This window comes from Mesocricetus auratus, unplaced genomic scaffold, assembly GCF_017639785.1.
Source record: "Mesocricetus auratus isolate SY011 unplaced genomic scaffold, BCM_Maur_2.0 Super-Scaffold_100009, whole genome shotgun sequence".
In the NCBI taxonomy this organism is placed as follows: Eukaryota; Metazoa; Chordata; class Mammalia; order Rodentia; family Cricetidae; genus Mesocricetus; species Mesocricetus auratus.
The window spans coordinates 36,257,342-36,267,386 of NW_024429193.1; the positions used below are offsets into that span (position 1 = coordinate 36,257,342).

Sequence of the window (10,045 nt, forward strand, 5' to 3'; positions counted from 1 at the left end):
AATCTTGACAATCTAGAGTTCAAGTTCCCCTCGTACCAAACAGCTGTGTGACCTTGGGAAGTCACCACATTGATATCCCCAGAGTTTGCATTATTGGGTATATTGGCCCAATTCTCTTTTCCTGTCTTGTACTCACAGGCCCTGGCTTTGTTATGAATCTTTGCTTCTAGGAACATCTTTGCTTCTTTCTGTCACTTGTCTAAGAGCCCCCTAGCAAATGCATTTACACTGCTTCTTTCTGTCACATGTCTAAGAGTCTCCCAGCAGATGCACTGACACATAGTTTTGAACAGTCTTCCTCTCTACCCAGATATCTTCTGGAGTTGTTGCTGCTGCTGAGGTGGGACTGGCATTTATAATGGTGGATAGCTTAGTTCAAGAAGGACAGCAAAAGGATGGCAACGTACAATGAGAGAGGAAGGTGTCCGTGGGTGGAGCAGGAGCTGAGAGCTCCTTCCCAGATATTTATTCAGTTGACATTAGGTGAGAATCCAGTCACTGCCCAAGCATTGTGTAAATGGTGGCAGGGGCTTGCATCAGGGGACTCTCTGACCACAGGACTTGGACAGAGCATAAAGGGCAGACTTGGAGCAAAGGAAGTTCTGTGTTCGAGTCGTGAAAGTGTCACTCCTCTATGAACCTGGGCATGATGTTTATCTACTCAGTTTCTGCTTTATCCACTTTAGAAAGAAATGGTAGGTCAGGTGTCCTTGTGGCTAGTTCTGCCTCTCGATTCTGCTGCACAGGGAGCGAGGAATGGTTCTGTTTAATAAACAGAGTCAGTATTTCTGAGCTGGATCTTAACACAGGGCTTTTCTACTAAGAAGATGATGTGTGTATCACATGAGTGTGGAATGGGGGAAAGTTACACCTGCAGGTCACTCGGAAAACATGGAAGTGAGTTTTCACAGGGGCCAGTGTTGGCATTCTTCTTCACTGAAGGATGTCGCTTCCTCTCTAGCGATTCAGAGCATAGAAAAGAACTCATTAAAAAAAAAAGGAAGATCTCATTTGAGCAGTGTAGAAAACAAAAGGCCCTTGTGTGTTATTGATGACATCTATTCAGATGCCCGTGGTTAATGCAGACATTCACAGCCATTATTTGCCCAAGAACAGATACTAGTCACACTGATGTGTTTTCTTAGTGTTCCTGTTTCTAGCAGCTCTGAGTATTCAATGGATGTCATGGCTCTTAATCTACAAATGGAATCTCCCTTGTGTTACCTACTTTTAACAGAGAGTCAAAACCCAACCCAGATTTGATGCTAACTTCCCCCTGTTAATTGTTAGAGAGCTACATTTCATTACTTTAAATAAATTCAATAGAAGCTATCCAATCTTTCGTAGCTGTAGTTTAGTGTCTTGCCTGGTCCTACGGCTGCTTTTCAACCCCAAATAAACACATGGACACTGCATTAGTTATAAAACTGTTGGTAGATGACTAGGGCTTCTTAATAATCTTAATTATTAACCCATTTCTATTAGTCTATGTATTTCCACATGGTCTTGGCTTACCAGGGAACGCCCAGACCTGTTACTCCTTTGTGGTCTACATGGCATCTCTGAGTTCACTCTCTGCCTACTTTCCCCAGAATTCTCATCATCTCCTCATCCTATCTTCCTGACTCTATTGGCCAAACAGTGTTTTATTCATGAACCAATAAGAGAAACACATATACAGAAGGACATCCCCCATAAATTTTTGGAGTTAGCAACTTAGCCTTCAGTTGTCTAAGCCCTTCTGGTGTTCCTGTGTCCAGTTGGCATCAGCCCTGTGAACACTTGCATGTATAGGAGGCAAAGTATGTTACTGTGGTGAAGCCCTGAACTTTTGGTGAAAGCTTGATTTCAAATTCTGGTTCTGTTACTCACAGCTATGTCACTTTGCCAAGTGCTAACCTCTTCAAGTTCACTTTCCAAATCTGTAAAAAGAAGATGTCACAACTACTTACCTCAAAGAGTCATTGTGAAAATGTCAATTTTTTTCAAATGTATTAAAGTGTACAGTGATTGGCACAAAAGTTAAACTACAGAAAATGTTAGCTCAAGTTGTTGGTAGTTATGAACTAGAAAGAGAATATTACATTTCTTCTTTCTCTGCCACCCATATAGCAGAGCTATGATTCCTTTCAGTGTTCTTTAAGCCTGTATACTAGAAGCAAGGTTGTTTCTGGACCACAGACCATAGCAAGGGTACTTGTTCAACCTGGGATGTTGTTAATCATTTTCCCGATGTCCTTTTAGCAACACTCCATAGACTACTATTTCATATTGTTGCAATGCTTACAAAGTCAGGAAGAAACACGATTAAAAGAAATATGCAGCCAAAGAGAGACAAGAGCAATTTCAAAAAATAAATTTCCAGCTTTAAGTCTTTTTTAAAAAATTGCTATAGTTTCATATGTTTGTGTAGACAGTAGCATAGTTTTAGTGAAATGCTTAAAATCTTTGAGGATACACATACAACTTCTTCAAAGCCTTGCCAAGAAACTAAGCATAAACAAATTCTCACTATAGACATATTTTCAAAGTCTTTTCAAGCCAGTGAATACAAACACTGCTCTATCTTCTATTTTCCCAGCCTCCCCATCAAGTGAATAATCTCTCTCTCTCTCTCTCTCTCTCTCTCTCTCTCTCTCTCTCTCTCTCTCTCATAGGCCAGTGGTACTTTACTTCATGTACTGGTAATCAGAGAGAAAAAGAAGTCCTTCTGTCTCTATCTCTGTCTCTATTTCTGTCTCTGTCTCTCTGTTTCTGTCTCTCTGTCTCTGTCTACTCTCACTCTCTGTCTCTGTCTACTCTCACTCTCTGTCTCTGTCTCTCTCTGTCTCTGTCTCTCTGTTTCTGTCTCTGTCTCTGTCTCTCTGTCTCTGTCTACTCTCACTCTCTGTCTCTGTCTCTCTGTCTCTCTCTCTCTCTCACACACACACACACACACACACTTACTCAAGTACTGGAGACTGAACCTAGAGCCTTGTATGTGCTAGGCAAATGCTCTACCATGAACGGTATCCCCCAGTGCTCTTTCACTTTTTGCCCCGAGACTGTCTTACTAAATTATTTGGGCTGGCTTTGAACTTCCTCTGAAGCCTAAGCAGGCCTTGAATTTGCAATCTTACCATGTCAGCCTCTCAAGTAGCTGGGATTACAAACCAATGCCATCAGGCCTGGCTTAAGTTGTAACTCATTATACCAGGATAAATATAGACTAGCAGTAAACTAGCTTTGCCTCAAGTATTGGAAACTTATTTATATTTTAGAATCCCAAAGACTGTTTTAAGCAGAATAATTATTATATTCTTAGAAAAAGGAATAAAAAAATGAGCTGAGAAGCAAAGAAAGGTTTGGCCTAAATTATGTCTAAGATAGGAATTCAAATCTTCCAGGATCTAAAATTCCTGGGATCTAATCTTTAGCCACAACCTTTTTCTTAAGAATTTTGGAGATAATAAGTAGCCAGGCATCCTTGTTTGCTGAGAAACTAGATTGGAGCCATGGGTATCCGGGGCTGAACGAGGGTCTTAGCCATTTTGAAGTATTTACAGAGAATTCTGAGAGAACACAGGGTTCCCTGATGTTTACACACAGTCAGCTTTCGGTGACTATTCATTCCAGAGACTTCCACAGACACACATGGGTTCTCCCTAACTCTCCAAGACTCTAGACCTCATCTCCGTTACAGTTGTGTTCTCGCAAGCATCTTTCCTAGGCCAGGAGGAAAAGAGCAAAACAGATCAAAGAGGTCTGGACAAAAGAAGCAATCCCTTATTCTCTTCTTCCATCTCAGCATACAACTCCCAAATGAAACTTTTTGGCCTTCCAAAACCAGAGAATAAATTTTGCTTCAGATCATAAAAGCCAAAATGAGCACCAGCAATAGAATATTCCAGGGGCAAACTCTCCACAGTGGAATGTGTTATGGTGATTACAGGGAAGAGCACTCTGGTAATAGGACAGAATGGGTGACTCTTATAAACATGGCTGAGAAAAAGAAACCAGGCAGAGCTGGGAGGTAGTGACAGACAACTTTAATCCCAGTACCTGGAAGGCAGAGGAAGGCAGATCTCTGTGAGAATTTGAAGCCAGCCTGGTCTACAGAATGAGTTCCAGAGTATCCAGGGCTACAAGGGGAAACCCTGTCTGAAAAAATAAAAAAAGGACAAAAGAAACCAGGCAGAGAAGGATGATCACTATATGATTTTTGTTATATAAAAAACAGGGAAAAAAAAGAAAAGGAATGTAGATGAAGATTTCTATCTGGGGATCTTCTGGGGTGACAGAAACTTTATGTTCTTTTTTTTTTCTGGGTGCTGGATACACAACTGTGTTTTCTGTAAAAAAATTAACTAATTATACATACACCATATATATAGTGTCTATATATTTCACTTCATCGAAAACCTTTTAGAAAATGGTTTGTGGAAGGCCAGTGACTCAGGGGTCCAAGACCCTTCAGACTGTTGTTTGATATTGCTTGCCTATCACTTAGTTCTTTCTGCATTTAGTGATTGATGTTAGGCAATAGCAGTACAAGACTCTTCCAAATGTTCCATAATGATATCCCTGATAAGCATAATCAGGGTTTGTCATTTTTTAAGCCTAGTGACTTCCAGATGTCTGTTCTGTTAATTTGTGTGCTGAGAACAGCTTGTTGTTGTGAACTTCTCAAGAAATGGACTGTTCTTGCCAGGATCCTATGAGCCAAAGGCTAAACCACGTCCTTTGTGTGAATGAATCAGCAAAGGCCATGTGTATCTACGGCAAGGTCGCTGAGGTGGTCATGGGCCAGCATGTGTACTTTAGTTAGTGGTGTGAGATTTCTCACGGTTGCCTGGTGCTACAGGGAAGGGGGAGCTTGAGTGTGACATGGCAAGGCGACAAGAAGACCTTTTAAGCCCCTCCACGACAGCAAGTTTTTATGCCGCTTGGTCGGCTTTCGAGTTCTAGAGATTACTAAGAAAGAAAAGAAAGCGAGTGCCTCCGTTTATCTTTGTATTTGTTTAGTGAGGGAACAAAACTAGGTTTAAAGGTTACTTTGTGTTAGTGATGATGTAGGAACCTGGACCCCTCTCAAGATCATCAAAAGGACAATCTTAAGATAGTTTTTAAATGCTTGAATCTTTAGAAATATCCATCACGGGGCCAAGGAGATGCTCAGTCAGGAAAATGCTTGCCTTGAAAACACAAGGATTTGAGGTGGATTCCCAGGTCCCAAGAGAAAAGTCGGGTCGTGTGATGCGCTCTTGTCATTCTGGAATAGAGAGATAGATACACAATTATTCTATATTTTAGTGAAACTATTTTGGTTTTGCCTTAAACTTCAGCGATGTAATATCCTAGCAGGCATCCTATAAAATGAGAATAGAAGAGTATAGCTGTGCAAAGACTTGCAGAGGATTTAAGTCCTTGTGGATTTCTGCTGTGCATTAGGAACACCTAGCTTCTCTTGGTCTCAGTTTCCACATTTTGCAGGTGGCATCAATAATTTTCATTCTGGCTAAATCATAGCATTATCTGTAGTTGTGTTGTGAATGTTATTTATTGATTTATTATTTTTATTTTGGGTGTTTTTTGAGACAGGGGTTCTCTGGGTAACCTTGACTGTCCTGGAACTCCCTCTACAAACCAGGCTGGCCTTGAACTCACAGAGATCCACTTGCCTCTGCCTCCTGAGCACTGGGATTAAAGGCATGCACCGCCACTACCTCCCCTGTTCTGCTGTGAATGTCATTTTTAAGGCCAGTTTTAAGATGTTTTCCTTAGTTATTTCAAATAGCAGGAGAGGGGGTGGAGAGGTTCTAAGAGCCAGAGGTACAGAAGAACTAGATGGGAACGGTATCTTCTAGACATGACAGGACCACTACACTCATGAACTCACAGCTGCTGTGGTTGCTGCACAAGACCTTCACAAGAGCAAGCCAGTCACATTTCCAGCAGGAGTGGGAAGGGACTCACATTCCCCGTTCTTAACTGATGGTTTCTGAGGGAGGGAGAGTCAGTTTTCTTCAAGACTGTGGGTCTTGGTGACTGACCACACTCCAGTAGATATCCCACACCCAGGAGCATAAGGAAAGTGCAAATTGGAGTTAATGGGTTATTTAATTAAAAAAAGAAAAGAGGACAGAAAGTTGGATTGTGGAGACAAGACTGGATCTCAGAGGAGGAAGAAGGAATAAGGGGGTAAAAATGATAAAAATTCATTTATGAAATTCTCAAAGAATTGATAAAATATTTAAAAGAAAGAAAAAATGCCCCCTCTTACTCCACTTTCTCCTTTAAAATACAGTTCCCTGAACTCTTGGCTGCCTTCACAGCTAGTACATCTGTGCTTCTCTTATGTGTGTATGTTTCTAAAACTGCTCACATTAAAAGTGCCAAAATAATAGCAAAGCAAGAAAATTGAAAGAATTTATAAATGAAGAGGCCTTCAGTTTTTAAAGATGATATCCAAAGCAGAGGACTTTGGTTACCCATCGTACTGCACAAAAGCCTACTTCCCTTCCAAAGCTGACTTGAGCCAGCACCAGGGCCGGAATCCCACAGGACAGACACAGGCTTTAGGAACTTCAGCAGTAATGGTCTTACAGTTTCTTTCTCGATCCCCCCCCCTTCCTTTCACATACTCTCCAAGAAGCACAAAAACGTCTTAGTCATGGTACAATGGGACAATTTACAAGAGTGTAGCTGTATAAGGAGTCACCCCTCAGTCACCTGCCAGTCACCCCCACCCCTTTTCAGAAGCAGACAGCATGTCTGATGAAGGCACCTGCTCGAGTGAATGGAAGGAGCGGAGGGTCTGGGAGAGCCTCAGGCCACTGCTCAGCCTGCTCACACTCCCCATCCCTCCAGTGAGAAGCTGTGCTCCAGCTGGACTCGGGCTTTGAGGGAACATACCCCTCTTCATTGACTTGGAGTGATCTTCTAGCAAACCTAAGGTTCCTTCCTGTACAGCCAGGACTTCCGGCTCAAAAGCTCAGTCTGTGGAACCCACCAGCACTTTGTCCTTCACAACATCCTAAAGCTCACTGAATACTGAAAACACCTCACAGTTTGCCCACGTTTATTTCTTTGGAAACATGAAACAATTTCATGCCAAGTGAAATAACATCAAATCAGTTTGACAAGACTGTCTTGTTTAGCCAGAGCCAAGGCTTTGCATACATTAAACACCACACCTTCAAATGCTTCCACCTAAAGGACCACCCTGAGCCATATTTGGTGCACAAGATCTGTTCTCCAGGCCTCCAACCACAGGAAGTGACCTGGAGTGCCCTGCTGACCTCGGATGACATAAGAGATGGCTTAGTGGTTAAGGGCACTCACTGCTCTTCCAGAGGACACATGTTCAGTTCTCAGCAGCCGCACGGCATCTCACAGCTGTCTGTAACTGCGGATCCAGAGGCTCTGATATCCTCTGCTGGCCTCCAAGGTACTGCATGGTGAACAGACATACATGCAAGCAAAACACTCATACGTGTGAGATAAAAGTACAAGCAGTATCTTTTTTTAAAAAAAGGAGGAGGAGGAGGACATCTTTTGGGATCCAACTGACAAGAAAAAGAACACTGTAGAATTTGATTCTGCTGGCTGTCTACTAGGTATAAGAACCAAAAAACAGCAGACTACCAAGATGACGCAGTGGGTAAAGGTGCTTGCCTTCCAACCCGAGTTCAGTCTTGGGGACCCACAGCCTAGGAGAAGAGAACCGATTCCTGCAAGTTGTCCTGTGACCTCACATTCTGCAGGGATGTATACACCCCTCCAATAAATAAACGTAATTAAAATGTTAAAGGTTTCAGCAAATAACCCTGAGCTTTAGGGCAGCTCCAGCTCACCTGGAATCATTCATGGATGGAAGTTCTGTCCCTGTGGAAGGTGACAAAAGTGTGTGCGCTCATGCTTGCTGGGAGCAGACAGTCCTGGGTCAGAGCCATTAACCCGCGCAATCTCTCAGGGGCTTTTGCTCTATCCTCCTTGCACAGTTGAATGCTTTATGGTTGGTTGAGTTTTTTCCATACAGAATTCAATGAAAGTTGATTTCCTCCATTTTCTCGTTTTAAAAAGAATTCTCTTACGGAAAACCTGCTTTGTCAGTCAGTTTTAAGACAAGCAGGCGGAACTGACTGGCTGGTTTGTTCCACCTTGAAAAGCATTTGAAACTGCTTGCTAAGGAAATCGTATTTTCTTAAAACGTCACGGCTCATTTCTTCCAGTTTTTTGTTTTGTTTTGTTTTTGGAAAAACTGACTATGAAGGCCTGGAGGTAACGTCCTTTTAATCTGCAGAAGCTGCTGGGATCCAGGCAGTGGGCTGCTGAAGGATTAATCAGTGCGTCCTCTCTGGAGCGTAGAGCCGACCACATGGCAATAGAAGCATTTCAGGAACTCCTACCGCACAGGGTACCGTGGTACCATCGTAATCGAGGCGCTGTGGCTCATCTTTCATACCCAGGGCCACTCTCGGAGCTCAGGAGCCTAGCTCTGGTTGCCGTGGTAGGATAATGGCTGCTACTTAAAATAGTGAAAGGATCACGTGCTCTCCCTGCCAAGCATGAAACAGAAGCCCACTTGTGCAGCTCCCTTTTGGTCATCCTGGTTCTGTTCCGGAATAATAAGCTTTAGAAAAAGAGTGGGCAGGAGCCCCGCAATGCAGTGCCCATCCCCCACCCCAACCTCACATCTCTTTGTTCCCCTTTCATCCTAGAGATAGTTCCCAGCAGAGGCATGTCCCCAGTTTACCTCGGCATAACCCCTCCACCCCCACGCCCGCTGCTTTGGGCAAGGCATCCAAGTAATCCCAGGAACCAGAGTTCTGATTGACAGGATGGCACTCCTCCCTAATGAGAAGGGGGAACTTTGGGCTTGTTGTTCCGCTGATGAATTAATACTGTCACTAAGCAACCATTTCCAACTGCAGTCCAGATCTAGCAAGATGAGAAAGAACGAGGTCACTAATTTCCCAGTCTTTGTTCGTTACCGGCTCACGGTTTTTTCTGAGCAGACTGTGAATATACAAAAGAGTGCCCAAATAAACTGAAATGGTTATGATGTATTTCAAGGCCGAGTGAGAGAAGATAACAGTGGCCTTCAAGCAGGCTGCCTTCACTTCCTGTAGCTCTAGGAAATTGTTCAAGAGGGCAAATGGGTGTGAGGGCCCCACTATACACAGCGTGGCTTCATTCATTTAAATTGTATAAAAATCCTGGACAGTAGATTAGCTTTGTTTGCAGATATCAGACACAGAACTCAGAGAGGTGAAGTGACTGGGCCGAAATCATGGAGAAAATAAGCAGCTGAGTCAAGCCTGGGTCCCGGCGCTGCGTGGTGTAAAGCCCTCAGCCTGCCTTCCCACCGCAGAAGCTGCCAGATTTCTGACCGATTAAGGAAGTGAGCTGGCCAGCTGCGCAGGCAACAGTGTCTATGAATAACTAAATATTTGCTAATTTAAAACTCCAGTCGAATTGCTCACCAGGTAATCATGATTTGATTTCTTCCTGGACAAAGTAACTTAACATGAATGGTATGCTCTCCTTGTGCTTATGGGATGTGCCGACCATGCCTGGCCCCACACAGAAAGGATGAAGAGAGAATGAAGTCCCATCTTCCTAGCAGCATGAGCACTACATTCCCAAGTCCACCAGATGGTGGTCTCTTTGCAGCATATATGTCTCCTTTGCTGCCTAGAAACCACTTCTCTTCCTCCAAGATGCTTCTCAGTAATGCCATGAGTCTTCCCAGATGTCCAATGCTCCCTCGCAGAGCACTCTGTGCACCATGGAATCCACCACTCAGACACTCATTTATTGGTGGAAGCTGTGTGGGTAGAACATCATTAACTAGGAACTTACTAATATTGTACCAGCTTCCCAAGTCAATTAGCACAGAATGTAAAGTCTGTCTTGGGCCAACCTGAGACAACTCTGTAGGGCTAGTGCTTCCTTTGGCCATCATTGAGCCCGTGCCATGATTTAACATCTCTGTTTGCCCTGATTCCTCCTATCTCCCCATAACATTGATCTCAAGGACAGCCTGGGTGCTCACCAATTC

At 43.4% G+C, this 10,045-nt stretch overlaps 1 long non-coding RNA gene across 1 annotated transcript; it reads right to left on the minus strand.

The window, feature by feature from the left end:
* Positions 1-4,979: 4,979 nt before the first annotated feature.
* LOC106021672 lies at positions 4,980-8,592 on the minus strand. The gene is made up of 3 exons (XR_001196892.3): positions 7,836-8,592; positions 7,324-7,432; positions 4,980-5,251 (listed from the first exon to the last, which is right to left on the minus strand). It is a non-coding gene; the product is annotated as an uncharacterized LOC106021672 (long non-coding RNA).
* Positions 8,593-10,045: the final 1,453 nt, after the last annotated feature.